Source organism: Schistocerca serialis, chromosome 8, assembly GCF_023864345.2.
Source record: "Schistocerca serialis cubense isolate TAMUIC-IGC-003099 chromosome 8, iqSchSeri2.2, whole genome shotgun sequence".
In the NCBI taxonomy this organism is placed as follows: domain Eukaryota; kingdom Metazoa; phylum Arthropoda; class Insecta; order Orthoptera; family Acrididae; genus Schistocerca; species Schistocerca serialis.
The window spans coordinates 521,420,322-521,436,903 of NC_064645.1; positions in this window are offsets into that span (position 1 = coordinate 521,420,322).

The window sequence follows — 16,582 nt, forward strand, 5'->3', positions numbered from 1 at the left end:
AAGTATCCATTTGGGGACCGCTTTCCTGGGACATAGCCTTAGAACCACTATTGTGCGCACTATAAAACAACGACAGGACAAACGGGGTAGTTAGGTACTTACTCCAGGTCCCAATTAGAGAGTAAAACCACGTGGCTCCTCGCGTTCATCGGTGAATGGTGCACGAACAACAAACGCACAACAGCAACTAATAAAACTATTTGCCTACTTCTAAGAGGCACACTGAAAATAAATCCAGCTATAAAGTTAAACTACATTTGTATAAAAAGGAAAGCAGTGACAAGATACCTTGGCGTTTATATTGACGAGCATTTGCACTTTAACGAACATGTCAGACTACCAATTAACAAAGTTATGAAAGTCATGCACAAACTTGCAAGACTGAACACTATAAGATGCAGACTACCCTTACAGACATAGAGGACATATTACACAGAACTCTTTGAGTCAATAACTTGGTTTGCAGCTAGTGCATGGGCACATCGGTTATGCTTAGGTACGCATAAACCCATTGTGAGGCGCTGGCAGACGAGAGTTCTACTCAGAATCTCGGGAGCTTTTGCTACGACCTCGACTGAGGCACTATGTGTGGTACTGGGAGTTTTCCCTATAGATATTACAGTTCACCACACAGCAGCGGCCTATTGACTGAAGAGGAGAAGACATGACAAAGTAAGAGAAACAACTGGACAGGGCACAACCGACAAACGTAAATTAAGAGAACTGATACGGTAGCGGACAGAATGGCCCACAACTGATAAGGGAAGACGAGCCTAATCTTTCTGCCCCAACATCCGAAAGCGGATGAATTTGAAGTACATAAATCCAACATGAGGCATGGTGCACTTTCTCATGGGCCATGGTCCGCATGTCTACTGGTGTGGCCTATAACAGACCCATACTTGTGCCTCTGGTGAGAATGGCACACCAGAACACATAGTGTTCATCTGCGACGCCATAGGACACATAAGACCGATTTTAGGAAACCAGCACATAGAATAGTTAATACGCAGAAAAGATAACTGGAACTCTATTAAACAACATAGCAGACGAAGTATCGCGAGCACTTCATGGTGCATACGAATAGGAAAGACAATAAGCTACGATAAGACAGGCTCCACATCTAACAGATCAAAAGTACTTAGTAAACCAACATATAGAAACACAGACACTGATTCGTATGATACATCACGCACAGGAAATGAAGACGAGATAAAGATACAAAAATAGAAAAAGTAAGCTAAGGTTCTCCAACACTAAATCGAATCAATCTGACAACTCGCCATGTAGTTGGTTGTTATACCATTTCACTGACTGTAATACTATCCGAAGATGAGATTTCCTTCTTTCGCTGCGTCAGGTGTGACTGGCTCGAAGTTTTATGGAACCCTCGCAAAAGATGCAGCTGATTAAGACATATTAAATCAGCTCCCAATCTCCACTGTTACCTTAAATTTGGAAACACATTGTAACCTAAAACTTCCTGGCAGATTAAAACTGTGTGTCGGAGAAAGACTCAAACTCGGGACCTTTGCCTTTCGCGGGCTAGTGCTCTTCAGACTTTTTTTTTCCTCAATTTGTTCTATATTGTTCGTTGAATTTGTTCGGGGCAGACGTTGTTCGTTGATCCGTTCACTCAGCATTTTTATTACAGAGGGTAGCTAACCCTCTGACTGAACACGCTGAGCTACCGTGCCGGCACCGACTGAGCTACCCAAGCACGGCTCCCGACGCGTCCTCACAGCTTCAATTTTGCCTGTACCTCGTCTGCTACCTTCCAAACTTCACTAAAAATATATGTACTAGTCATAAAACTGAATTTGTATGATTGTTCAGTGCGATAGAAGGCAGTAATCAAAGAGCCAGCGAATGTACCACGACCGCTTCCTTGCATGTAGAAGTCACATTGTCGGACATTAACTGCAATCGACGCTCGACTGTGGAATGTATTGACACTGACGGTAAGCAGGGTTAATGCGGGCAGACGGCACCGTGCTTACCCCTAACGTTGAGGAAGAAATGCTGTTACACTTTGAGAACTATCTAGGGACAAGTAGAGCATTTGTTTCTGTGCTCGGGACTCACCATAATTCAGTATGGAAAGCGTGTGAACAGCTGCTTCATCCTTATCGTGCTGTGACAGTACAGCCCTGGAACCAGATGACTATTCACCTGCTCTTGAATATGAATTCTGGTCCCTGCGCGGATTAAGAACACATTTTTCCTGAAGTTGTTCCATTTACAGATGATGTTCAATTTACTCGGGAAGGCATATAGAGTAGTTACAGTTCGCACGTATGAAAACCCACGTGTTACAGTTATGTGAGGTCATCAGCGATGCTTTGGACTATACACGCGGGCCGGTCTCGTGTGCTGCTTCTTACTTGGGCCTTACAGGTTGTATGTTCGACTCAGGTGGCCAATGTACAGAGAGTTCTTGAAGTTCACTAGCCAACGTTATTGGACAAGGTACACCTAGATATCAGGAGAGTGTGGTTTCAGCAAGTCGGGCTACGAAGCAGTAATAATCGGTATTTTTAGCAACTGGTGAATCAACCTCGGAGGCCCTGTACATTGGCATACAAGGTCCTCGGACCTCCCCCAGTAGTCTACTTCCTCTGGGGCTACATGAAATCCAAGGTGTATTCTACCCCTGTTGACTCTGAGGTGGAATTGGTTGCAGGAGGTTTTGCTCCAGACACACGAATACATAACACAACATAGATTTTTCAGCATACACGGGACTCCCTGCTCCGTTGACACTGGGTCTGCGCTGAGGTTAATGATGCTCATTTTGAACTTTTATTGTACTGTAATAGCGATCAGAACAATAAATGAATGAAATGGTAGTTGAATCGACATCCTAGCAGCAAACAGGCGTTGATATACATCATTGGGGACAGTTGAAAATGTGTGCTCCAACCGGGACACGTACCCGTGACGTCCTGCTTACAGGGCAGAAGTTCTATCCATCTCAGCCACCGAGGGCACAGACAATAGTGTGGCTACAGGGACTTATCCCGTGCATGCGTCCCGTGAGACCCACATTCCCAACACGTCCACACCACTACATCCGTAGTGCGCCTAATAGATGTGTGCCCATCACACTCATTACTCGCGTCAGATTAATCTACCAAGTCCGATACGAGTTGGGGCACAGCGTGTGCGTTCGCAGAAGAAGGCTGGGACGCCATATTTTAAATATATATGAAGGTAGTATCTGTTCCGAAAGAACAGATACCATTGATGACCGTGCAGCTTCTCTAGAATGAAATGATAATTAAATGGACACCCTGCCTTCAAACACGTGTTGATATACATCATTTGGGACATGTTGAAAATGTGTGCACCGATCGGGACTCGAACACGGGATCCCCTGCTTACATGGCAGACGCTCTATCCACCTGAGCCACCGAATGCACAGAGGACAGTGCGCCTGCAGGGACTTACCCGTTGCACGCTCCCCTGAGACCCACATTCCCAACATGTCCACACCACTACATTCGTGGTGTGCCCAGATGTTTGCCCATCACACTCATTACTTGTGGCATATTAATCTACCAAGTCCCGTACGATATTTACCTGGACGAGTTAGTGGTGTACAGCACCAGTGTTGGGCAATAGTTAGATTACGTTGGACAAGTCTTGGGGTGCTTGAGGGAGGCTGGCCTCAATGTGAAACCTTATAAGGTTATGTTAGCTAGCAGAGAGATTTGCTTTCTTGGGTATGTCGTTTTAGAATGACAGGTACCAACCGAACATACTCAAACCAAGGCCATTTATTATGTTCTGATTCCACACATTAAGAAGGCTATTGGCTGTTTTGTCGGTATGCTAAAATTTTTTAGAAAATTCGTGCCGAATTTCGCGCAATTGGCTGTTCCCATCAATCAGTTACGTGGGAAGGGGAGGAAGTTCGTTTGGGTTGACTACCAGCAGGCAGCATTCGATTCACGTAAGCAAGCTCTCAGTAGTGTTCCTGCATTAGGATCTCCGATTTTAAATTGCCTTCCATTGTGAGTCTAGCAGCAGTCTTGTTACAGGAATGTAACTGGGAAACGCGGGCCTTGGCTTACGCCCCGTTTGCTTTATCCCCGTTGAGGACAAATACTCCATTTATTAACCTGAAGCCATGGCGGTTCTTTTTGTTTTGGAAAAATGTAAGTTTTATTTGTAGGACCGTAAATTTCGTCTAGAGAGCGATAACCAGGCCTCGAACAGGATTCTGGCGAGGACACGATAGACAGGGTGCATACGCCATTGGGCTGTATGCATTTCTGCGTTCTAGTTCTATGTCGTTCGTATTAAAGATTGTAGGAATCATATTGCAGATGTCCTGAGCTGGATATTCCAAGAGCCCAAGTCAGAACATAAGCTAAATCCGGTCATCGTGTTAGAAGAGGTCATGGCGGTCTTGACGGAGATACCGTATCTATTCACTAACATCAAGGAAGATCAATGTCAATATTTGAAGTTTCAGTCCCTTTGTGGTAGGATGGGAAGGGGTGAGAGAGTGCAGGGCTATTCCTGAGGGAAACAGATGTTATGTTTTCGAACGCGCTACGATGGGAAGCCGAAACTTTGTGTGCAAAGAAGATTGATTCCAGGCACATTTAGGTATATCTATCAGTCGATATGGGAGTAAGGGGGGGGGGGGGGGGAGGGCATTTGGTTTTCCATAAGAACAGGCTTAAGATCAGAGAGTAGTTGCCTTGGAAGGGATGCTTGTATGTGCCGGCTGGTTGCAAGCTGTGAAGACTGTAAGTCGGCTAAGCTTGACACAGGTGCGACGATGGGGTTGCTTCAGTCTGCTAATGCATGTCAGCCGATGTGCAAGGTGTTTGTCGATTACCTGGGTCCATTATGCCATACTACAAATGGTAATCGTTTTGCGTTTGTAGTAGTTAATGCGTTAGCTTGACTTGTATGGCTAATCCTCGATAGAGGCACTACATTCGCCCTAAATGTCCACCATCTGAAGGGGATACTGGCGGCTTTGGTCCTCCACCCCCATTGTTTCGCCTTAAGTGGAGAGACTGATAAGCGGGTATCAATTTAGATGCACTCGTACTGAGTAGTGTTATCATCCAAATATTCTTGTGCCACCAGGTGAATGCTGATGGCAGGATGGTCTTAGGAATGGTTGGCGTCTAGAGGGTTTTGACGTAGATGCGTCGGAGGAGAAAGGGTACGGAGAGGACAAGGAGTGAGACTTACCGGGGATAGGAGGTGTGGTGCAGTAACAGGGGTGGTGGTGGGGGGGGGGGGCTCTCTCTGGTGCTCTGGTGCTGCTGTGATCGGGCGACGAACCGCGGCTTGCAAGTGGGGGCTTATGACAGTCTGATGTTTGCTGCACGGTGGAAGTATATGCAGAGCCCATAAGCAGATGGTTCAAATGGTTCAAATGGCTCTGAGCACTATGGGACTTAACTGCTGCGGTCATGAGTCCCCTAGGACTTAAAACTACTTAAACCTAACTAACCTAAGGACATCACACACATCCATGCCCGAGACGGGATTCGAAACTGCGACCGTAACGGTCGCGCGGTTCCAGACTGAAGCGCCTAGAACCGCTCGGCTACTCCGGCCCGTCCATAAGCAGAGCTGGGTCCGGTCGTGGCATTGTGAGCAGCAGTAATGTTATGAACTGCCATTACTGTTGTCATCCCTCTCTACAAACGTTTCCAGCAAGTGACCGCTGCTGAATTATACTGGTTTTCGTCGGAAGTTCGTTGCCAGAGAACGAACTTCGATATTCCATATTGGGCACCTTGAATTTGCGTTTTATCTTGGAACAACTGTATTAGTGAACTGACATTAACAAAATCGCTATCTAGTGAATTAACCATTTTGTTACTGCTCATATTGCTACGGTACCATTGTGGGGTATGCATGTGATAACCTGGTTCAATTGTGCCCTGATCCTCATAATGTCAGATATGTTTAAACTGTTCAGCGTATACCAATACACTACTGAGAAGATGCAGTAATAGGACAGAGCAACTAAACCTCCTGCCTTGCTGGTCGGCACCCTATTTAAGTAATTTAGACAAAGGTGGCTTTCATACCTGAGTTGGTGTTTTTCAGTATTTTACAGTATTGTAGGTTCACCCATTTTGGCTGTATATTTTGCTTATTGTCAAAGTTAAAAGAAAATAGTTTAGTTTTAGTGTGCTCTAGTTTTAGTCTAATGTACTCATAAGCTGTCGGCTGGTATTTTCTGTTTGCTTACGCATTGAGGTGTGATTAGAACTGTGCCAGAGGGTGCCTAAAGGGTGTCATTGCCCCTGCCCGCTATGGTAAACCGCTGTGGTGGATGAAAATTGTCTATTACGTTTCAACAGGTTTCTAATGAAACACTGTTTTCTTCCTTGTTAAAAGATTGCGAGTGTTGGTTATAAATATTTATTTTGGAAAAATTTGTTTTATCGAAGTGTTAATTTTAGAATCGCACACAGTTAAATTGTGACAGTAGGTCAATAAAATCCCAGCTATCCCATTTCAATAACATTGCAATGTATGCATTATCATGACTACCATTACGAATGAGTCAGGGAGAGCAAGTGGCATCTTAAGGGGAGGTTTACTAATGTTGAAGAGCAAAGGCGGAAGTGCCGTCTAAACGAAAACGCGCGGTATGTCACAGCTCAGCCGGCTAGTCTGAAATCAAAACTGAGTTGACGTTAGCGAAGTATGTAAGATTCTTTAGGAGTTGTACCTTGCTTAAGTTATTTGTACCATAGGAAACAAAATGGCTGCCATTTGAAAAATTGGGTTTTTACATCGATTTTTCGACTTCGTCGGCCAAGTAAAAATATTTATAGTAAATGGATCGGAATTAAAGTGGTACAGCTCTAGACAATTTAGTTAGATACGTCGGAAACAAAGAATCATGGCAATCGGTTCAGTAGATTTGAAGATACCACACCGCGCGTTAAAAGAAAGTCATTTCAAGAAAAACGCGTTTGAAGTTTTGACTACATATAAATGCAATATTATGCAACTTACGTTCCATCTGCTCTTCCGGGTCCATAACCTAGTCCTTCGTAATCCTCACAGAGGGCTTTCTGCTCGATCTGGGCCATCCTGAGCTGCTCCAGAGCCGCTCGTACGGCCGGTTTTCTGCCGCTTAAATCTGGTGGTCGTCCGAATGCTTGGCGAACTGCGTCGAATAGAGACCCAGGATGACGTCCATCGTCATGATCTTCAGAATTGCTGAATACCCTTCGTCGAATCTGCTCACTGCCAGGAAAGTCGCAATCTCCATAGTCTTCACACCAGAATGCAAGTGCTTGAAGGCTAACTTCCAAACACACGCGTCAAACTTTCATTTGAATTTTGTGTGTTTCCTCCCAAGCGCTGGTACAATAACTCGTCCTCCGAAAAAAAAAAAAAAAAAAAACTGGTGCGTGAAAAAGGTCGATTTCAGGCCGGTTCATTTTTTTGTTCAACCGCGAATATCAAACATTTCCGTTCCGTATTCGGAAAAACCATTTCAGGGGTGGATCCCAAACTCTTTTATGGATCCAAAAATGCAATTCAAAAAAATCACTTTTTTGAACCAAAAGAGACAGCCCTTTGTTCTATATGGAAAATGTAGAGCATTGAAATGAGGTTAAAGAGTTTATAAGGAATGTATGATGCGAACGGGAAAAAAGCCCAATGTTGGGAATACCAAAGAAAAATGGGAAGAGAACCAGAATCACAAGGTAAGGGAGAATTATTGAGTAGAAAAAAGGTGTTATACCGAAGAAACAATCTAATTCGGGAAGACTGAAAGTTGCGCTTCCTCGAAATTGCCGTAAACTAATTTTTATGGTATATATACATGAACTATGGTAATTTTTGACGCAAATTGCAGAGAATTTGAAGGATACAGGCGTTTTAAATAATGTGGTAAAGAGAGACAGAAATGTGCTAGGTTAACATGAGAACTGTCAGAGGATGAGAACACCGATTACCAGTAATAAATGTCAGATCCGCTGTGTATTAGGCCACGACCTTGCTTCTTTGGTAATACTGGTTCCCATGAGAATACCTAAGTTTAGCAATGTTGGGCTTGACTAGCATTTGGATGGGTGACCAGCCAGTGTCTTCCCAGCGCTGTTGGTTAGCAGTGTGCACTGAGCCCTTGTGAGGTCAACTAAAGAACCGCTTGATTGAGAAGTAGCGGCATCATGCACGACAACTGACTACAGCTGGGAGAGCAGTGCACTGACCACATGACTTCCATGTCCGCATCCAATGACGCCTGTCGTCTGAGAATGATATGGTGGTCGGTTGGTACCGATGGTCCCGCCGAGACCTTTTCGGGCGGAGTTTAGTTTAGGTTTTAGCACTGCATGATACTGAATGTAGTGGATGAATTACCACGGATGACGTGTTTGGACGCCTCCGAACGATCAGAGTTAATTTTGGATGTGTTTTAGTAATAATTGCTATCTTTTCAAAATTTTTGAGGTTTCGTACTTTAAGGAAACGTACTGGGAAAGTAATACCTAGTAATATGAGTCCAGATGATGTTTCCACAGTACGCAAACCTACGAAGATATGTCAGACTATCAGTACTGTGGAGAACCAGTGTATTGATCATAAGCGGCACACTTGCTTACAACAGGTAAGCAAATCCGCCATTGCAGAACATCGTTTCAAAACTCGTCCTATTATGGAATACAGCAACACAGAGAGTCTGGAACAGACATCCAGCTATTGGGATAGTGTTCTTAAGGCAGCTGTTGAAATTAAATTAGCAAGTAACCAAATAAATAGAGAGGATGGTTTTAGTTTGAGTACTGCATAGAAACAAAAAAAAAGAAACAAAGGGAAAAAGTTTATGCCACCTCACCCGTTGATTATTAAGTTCACTATCGATAATTGCGAATGTCGGTCATCTTTGGTTTGTGATGATGCTAGTGTTTACAGTGTGTGTGTGTGTGTGTGTGTGTGTGTGTGTGTGTGTGTGTGTATGTCTGTGTTTGTTATCTGTTCGGAGTTTTTGTGAAGAACGAGGTTTGAACTCTCTTCATAGCGCTTACTTGCTGCATTGAAAATGGCAGGGTGTGTTCCTGTCAAAATATTGGCAGTTGTCGAAGACGTCACCCACCTATTATTTCCGTAAGTTATTCGAACATTGTATACGCCGTGAGAAACTAAGGTCTCACAATACTAGGCCATGCCGGTAGCGGATTTTGAGCACAAATTGACCTCTCGCTTATGACCGATAAATATTCGATGGGGCCGGCCGGAGTGGCCGAGCGGTTCTAGGCGCTACGGTCGCAGGTTCTAATCCTGCCTCGGGCATGGATGTGTGTGATGTCCTTAGGTTAGTTAGGTTTAAGTAGTTCTAAGTTCTAGGGGACTGATGACCTTAGAAGTTAAGTCCCATAGTGCTCAGAGCCATTTGAACCATTTTTATTCGATGGGTGGCCAAATCATTAGCTCTAATTGTTCTTCAAACCAGTCGCGAACAGCTGTGATTCTGTGGCATGGTGCATTTACATCCATAAATGGCATCATTGTTTGGGGACATAACGTCCATGGATGGCTGCAAATGGTCTTCAAGTAGTCGAACATGACCATTCCCAGTTAGTGATCGGTTCATTCGGACCAGAGAATTGAGTCCATGCCGTATAAACACAGCCTACCACCAGCTTCCGCAGTGTGTTGTTGACAACTTGGGAGAATGGCTTCATATGGTTTGCGCCGCACTCCAACCCTACCATCACTTCTTGCCTATTGAAATCGGATCTCATCTGAACAGAGCACGGTTTTCCAGTCGTGTAGGGTCCAACTGATGTGGTTCCAGCACAGGCGGTACAGGACATATCGTACTGCTAGCGAAGACACTCGCGTCGATCGTCTGTTGCTATAGCACATTAACGCTAAATTTCAGCGGACTGTCCTAACGGATACATTCGTGGTACGTCCCACATTGAAACTTCCTGGCAGATTAAAACTGTGTGCCGGACCGAGACTCGAACTCGCGACCTTTGCCTTTCGCGGGCAAGTGCTCTACCAACTGAGCTACCCAAGCACGACTCACGCCTCGTCCTCACAGCTTTACTTCTACCAGTACCTCGTCTCCTATCTTCCAAACTTTACAGAAGCTCTCCTGCGAACCTTGCAGAACTAGCACTCCTGAAAGAAAGGATATTGCGGAGACATGGCTTAGCCACAGCCTAGGGTATGTTTCCAGAATGAGATTTTCACTCTGCAGCGGAGTGTGCGCTGGTATGAAACCTCCTGGCAGATTAAAACTGTGTGCCGGACCGAGACTCGAAATCGGGACCTTTGGAAGGTAGAAGACGAGGTACTGGCAGAAGGTCCCGAGTTCAGGTCTCGGTCCGGCACACAGTTTTAATCTACCAGGAAGTTTTATATCAGCGCACACTCCGCTGCAGAGTGAAAATCTCATTCTGGAAACGTCCCACATTGATATCTGTGGTTATTTTAAGCAGTTTTGCTTGTCTATTGGCATTGACAACTCTACGCGAACGCCGATGCTCACGGTCGTTAAGTGAAGGCAATTGGGCAGTGTGTTGTCCGTGGTGAGAGGTAATGCCTGGAATTTGGTATTCTCGGCACATTATTGACCCTATGGATCTCGAAATATTGAATTCCCTACCGATTTCCGTAGTGGAATGTGACGTGCCTCTAGCTCCAGCTTCAAATCCGCGGTCCAAGTCTGTTAATTCGCCTTGTGTGGCCATAAGCACGTCTGGAACATTTTCATATGAATCGGGTGATTACAAATGACAGCTCCACCAATGCACTGCCCTCTTATGTTTTGTATGCTCGATATTACTGTCATCTGTAAATGTGCATATCGCTACCCCTTGAGTTTTTGTCACCTCACTGTATTGCTGACACTCCAACAGTATTCGCTGCTCTTCTCGCACCTCACGGATGACGCGGAGTGTGCAGAATGCAGCAAGAAACGAGCGCAGTTCCGGAGCGGTAGGTAGTCGGGCTGGCGGCGTTGTTTTTTGGACACAGGCGGTGCGGGCCTAGGGCTGACGAGATGGACGGCGGCTCAGCCGTCCTCCCCGCCGGAGATTAATGGCGTCGCAGCCTCGCCTAGAGGGCGCCCACCCTGCTGCAGCCGGTGGACCACTAGTCACCGACGCCACAGAACGCACCTCGGCGCCTCATCTCGCCCACACGAAATTTAATCGCCCTGCTCACCTAACACTAAACATGGTCTTTACATTCTAGAGTTCTCGTGACCAGCAGGCACCAACGCCCATTGTACTCTCCGTTATTTCATCTTTAGAGGTGCAACATTATATTGACGTTTCGAAAATATCGATATTTAGTTGGCACAGTATCTACACTTGTACATACACTTGTACCAACAGCTCCGTACACATCGGACTTTTACAGTTCTAAGTTCCATGTACATTGCTGAGCACCAACGTTCCAATACGAAGGAGGACAGCTATTAACGAAAATTTGTGTATTGTACTTACACAGTGCAGTAGGTACTGTTATTGTTGTGGTCTTCAGTCCTGAGACTGGTTTTATGCAGCTCTCCGTGCTACTCTATCCTGTGCAAGCTCCTTCATCTCCCAGTACCTACTGCAACCTACATCCTTCTGAATCTGCTTAGTGTATTCTTCTCTTGGTCTCCCTCTACGATTTTTACCCTCCACGCTGCCCTCCAATGCCAAATTTGTGAGCCCTTGATGCCTCAGAACATGTCCTACCAACCGATCCCTTCTTCTAGTCAAGTTGTGCCACGAACTTCTCTTCTCCCCAATCCTATTCAATACCTCCTCATTAGTTACGTGATATACCCATCTAATCTTCAACATTCTTCTGTAGCACCACATTTCGAAAGCTTCTATTCTCTTCTTGTCCAAACTATTTATCGTCCATGTTTCACTTCCATACATGGCTACACTCTATACAAATACTTTCAGAAACGACTTCCTGACACTTAAATCAATAGTCTATGTTAACAAATTTCTCTTCTTCAGAAACGCTTTCCTTGCCATTGCCAGTCTACATTTTATATCCTCTCTACTTCGACCATCATCAGTTATTTTGTTCCCCAAATAGAATCTTTCTTCTAAGATAAGTCGTAGGGTTAGTATTGCCTCACGTGTTCCAACATTTCTACAGAATCCACATTGATCTTCCCCGAGGTCGGCTTCTACAAGTTTTTCCATTCGTCTGTAAAGAATGCGCGGTAGTATTTTGCAGCTGTGACTTATTAAACTGACAGTTCGGTAAATTTCACATCTGTGAACACCTGCTTTCTTTGGGATTGGAATTATTATATTCTTCTTGAAGTCCCAGGGTATTTTGCCTGTCTCATACATCTTGCTCACCAGATGGTAGAGTTTTGTCAGGACTGGCTCTCCCAAGGCCGTCAATAGTTCTAATGGAATGTTATCTACTCCCGGGGCCTTGTTTCAACTCAGGTGTTTCAGTGCTCTGTCAAACTCTTCTCGCAGTATCGTATCTCCCATTTCATCTTCATCTACATCCTCTTCCATTTCCATAATATTGTCCTCAAGAACATCGCCGCTGTATAGACCTTCTATATACTCCTTCCACCTTTCTGCTTTCCCTTCTTTGCTTAGAACTGGGTTTCCATCTAAGCTCTTGATATTCATACAAGTGGCTCTCTTTTCTCCAAAGGTCTCTTTAATTTTCCTGTAAGCAGTATCAATCTTACCCCTAGTGAGATAAGCCTCTACCTCCTTAAATTTTTCCTCTAGCCATCCCTGCTTAACCATTTTGCACTTCCTGTCGATTTCATTTTGGAGACGTTTGTATTCCTTTTTGCCTGCTTCATTTACTGCATTTTTGTATTTTCTCCTTTCATCAATTAAATTCAGTATCTCTTCTGTTACCCAAGGAGTTCTACTAGCCCTCGTCTTTTTACCTACTTGATCCTCTGCTACCTTCACTATTTCATCCCTCAAAGCTATCCATTCTTCTTCTACTGTATTTCTTTCCCCCATTCCTGTCAATTATTCCCTTACGCTCTCCCTGAAACTCTCTACAGCCTCTGGTTCTTTCAGTGTATCCAGGTCCCATCTCCTTAAATTCCCACCTTTTTGCAATTTCTTCAGTTTTAATCTACAGTTCATAAACAATTAATTGTGGTCAGAGTCCACATCTGGTCCTGGAAATGTCTTACAATTTAAAACCTGGTTCCTAAATCTCTGTCTTTCCATTATATAATCTATCTGATACCTTTTAGTAGGAACTATACATTATTAAATTTGTGAATTATTTGGGAATACAATTTTAAACATGCTGTGAGACAGCAGCCGTACAAGCACATGATTTGTATAACACAGCCAACAAGTTGCAACAACATTTTACTTTAGCCAGGTTTCGACACCGACTATGGGTGTCTTCATCAGAAAATCCAACCAATTACCTAAAAGAATTACAAAACCATTAACATAGAGGAAAATAAAGAACAGATGGTTCTTATACCGAACAGATTTATGAGGAGACTACACTCGCATGTAGTAACGGATGAACAGTAACGGATGAACATCCTCTTGTCATATAAAATACTTCATAAGAAGATAATATGTAAACCATACAAAAATTACAATCATTGTGACTGAAATAAAATTGGTAATTGTCAGTGAAATTATATAGCTACGTTCCGCAGCAAACTATACACCGCTAAGGGCTGTAAGGGGAAACAAGAACTGGCGAAGGCGTCAGACTAGGCTCACACGCTGAAGCTGCCACAGTATAGACGCGAAACAAGAAGTGCCCTCTATTAAAAATCGAAGAAATCAGCTGCCTACGTTACAAAAATACTGTAATTAACATTTAAATGTTCATTTCACAATTCATCTGTCAGTATTATCCAAACTGAAATTTATGCGGCACAATGAAACCGCAATTAAATGTTAAATGTTTGTGAAATCCTGTGGGACCAAACTGCTGAGGTCATCGGTCCCTAGACCTACACCCTACTTAAGCTAACTTATGCTAAGAACAACACACACATAGCCATGCCCGAGGGAGGACTCAAACTTCCGGTGGGAGCGACAGCGCAATCCTGACATGGCGCCTCAAATTGAGCGGCCACTCCGCGCGGCTGAACGGCAATTACTGTGCACTTTTTGTGCGAAAACGAATCGCAGAGTATAAGTAAAAAGGAGAGAGGAAGGCAATATTTTAGAATCTACTCTCAGAAAAAAGGAAAAGTCAATTTCAGGCTTTTAAGTAAGGGCTTTAGACCTCTGAAGAAATTTTTGTTATATAGCTGCAACTCTTCATTCAGGATGAAACCGCCGTTAAGATAAAGGTGTTGAAAATTTCTAATTCTTCAAGGATATTAAGCCCATAGCCTTTTTCTGTGTGCATCTATTATTGATTCTTCTCTGTGTTAATAATTTTATAATCTTTTTATGTAATTGTCTTGATTTTCTGATGAAGACGCCCACAGTCTGTGTCAAACCAAGCTAACGTAAAATCTTGTTGCCATCGAGTGGCCGTGTTATACAAATCAAAATCGTATTTTGAAATATATAGAGTTCGAAATTTAGTACCAGAGCTATCTGAATATAATAACTTTAAAGTAACGACGTAACAAATTACAAAGTAGTGTTCAAAAATGTTAATTTTGCTCGTCTGCGAATATACTTTTCAGTTTAGAAATAATATCTTTTCTGTGATATATGTGTTGTAAGGGACAGAGAAATGAAAACGGAACAGACGGAAAAAATAAGTATGCCGTTTATTATATAAATTGCATAAGTCAACCAACCGGCTACACAAAACTTTTTTAAGAACATATTATCCAAGTTTCGGTAGCTCTAAGACTAGCTACATATGTGAAAATTCTCAAATAAAGAAAAAGAAAACTGTACTTACGTGAACTCACATAACTTTTAAATTTTCAGCAACAGTGCTATCGTCAAATGACTTCGCTTTGTTTCATGAATAAAAAATATAGGTCTGTTTTTTATTATTGTTTTATTTGAGAATTTTTACATATGTAACTATTTGATGCATATTACGTGTACTTTATATATTTTCTAGGTAACTTTTATCATTCACATGAAGACAGTCTTAGAACTATGGAGCCCTGGTTAAAGTGTTGTTAAAAAAGTTGTGTGCAACCGTTTGGCTGTCTGTCACAATTTATATAATTACATACATGGTTGCTGAGTACACAGCCACAAAATGTTTAAAATATCAAAACTGTTTATTATTCCAAAAGTAATCGTCATAACTGTTAATCATTTATCCCACTGTGAGACAAGACGGTCAATGCCTTCACGGAAAAATGTTTGCAATTGGCTACGGAACTATGATTGTACACAGGCGTGCACGTCTCCGTCTGGAGCAAAACTAAGGCTACGAATGTCTATCTTCAGGCTTCTAAAAATATGCAAATCGCTTGGGGAGAGATATGAGCTGTACTGATAATACGTAACGGCTTCCCAGCGGAACTTCAGCAGAGTAATCGTAACAGCTGGCACACCAGCTCCGAGAAAGCCGACAAAGTCACGATGACCTTTTTCTTTGGTTGCAGGGGACCACTGTTCGTTGACTTTCTGCAACACGGCTGCACAATTAACGCACAGTGGTACGTGGATACTCTGCAAAACTTGATGCTCGCAATCATGTCCAAACGCCCAGGAATATTGACTGACGGCATCATTCTGTTGCAGGATAAAGCCCGCTCTCTTGTTGCCAAGGTTATTTCAAGTTTCGCTGTTAACCCCTTACACATCCTTCATACAGTCTCGAGCTCTTCCCGTGCAGTTTTATTACTTTTGGATTCCTGAAGAAAGACGTTTGTTGCCGTCGATTTGTTTCAAACGAAGAGCTGTACGCCTGGGTGCAATCATGATTCTGTAAGCAATCGTAAACATTTTATCATTAAAGTATTGACCATCTTGACTCACACTAGGGTAACAGGTGGCGATTGGTTCTGAAGTAACAAGCAGTTTCCTTGTTTCCCATCTGTGACGTTTTCATTTAACTGTCTCTTATATTGGTAACGAAGAAATTTTTTCCTATAAAAATGAAAACATTTCTTAATAGGCCCTACAGACGGTTAAATAACAACAGTTTCCTATTTAAAACCTAGAATGACTTTCTTCAATTAATCATCAACGTCTATTTTTTCAATATAACATCAATACCAATATAATTCAATTGTTCCATAGAGAATTCGGTATTTACACTGGTTTCCAAAATAAAAGCAACAAATCACTGCTCCCTCGTCCCGTGTCTAATTCTGGATATAATCATACAAACTGTCAACAGATGTCTGTACGATCGTGCCTTGCGCAGAAGATGACATTCCGATCAACGGAGAATAGCTCCAACGACGTCAGGGCACATATCAAGTGTGATAGTGTTTGCGTGGTAGGCTTACATCCAACGCGTACTTAGTCACAGATGGTGCAGTATGGCACAGAGAAGATGCCTACCAGGCTTTCTGCGGTGGAGGGTCATGGGACGAATGGAAGCAGGATGGTCGCAAACTAATGTGGCCGGATGGCTTAGTGTGAATCACTCTGTTGTTTTTCGGATGTGGTGACAGTTTACAGAGATCGAAAGTGTATCCCGAAGACCAAGGCGGGAC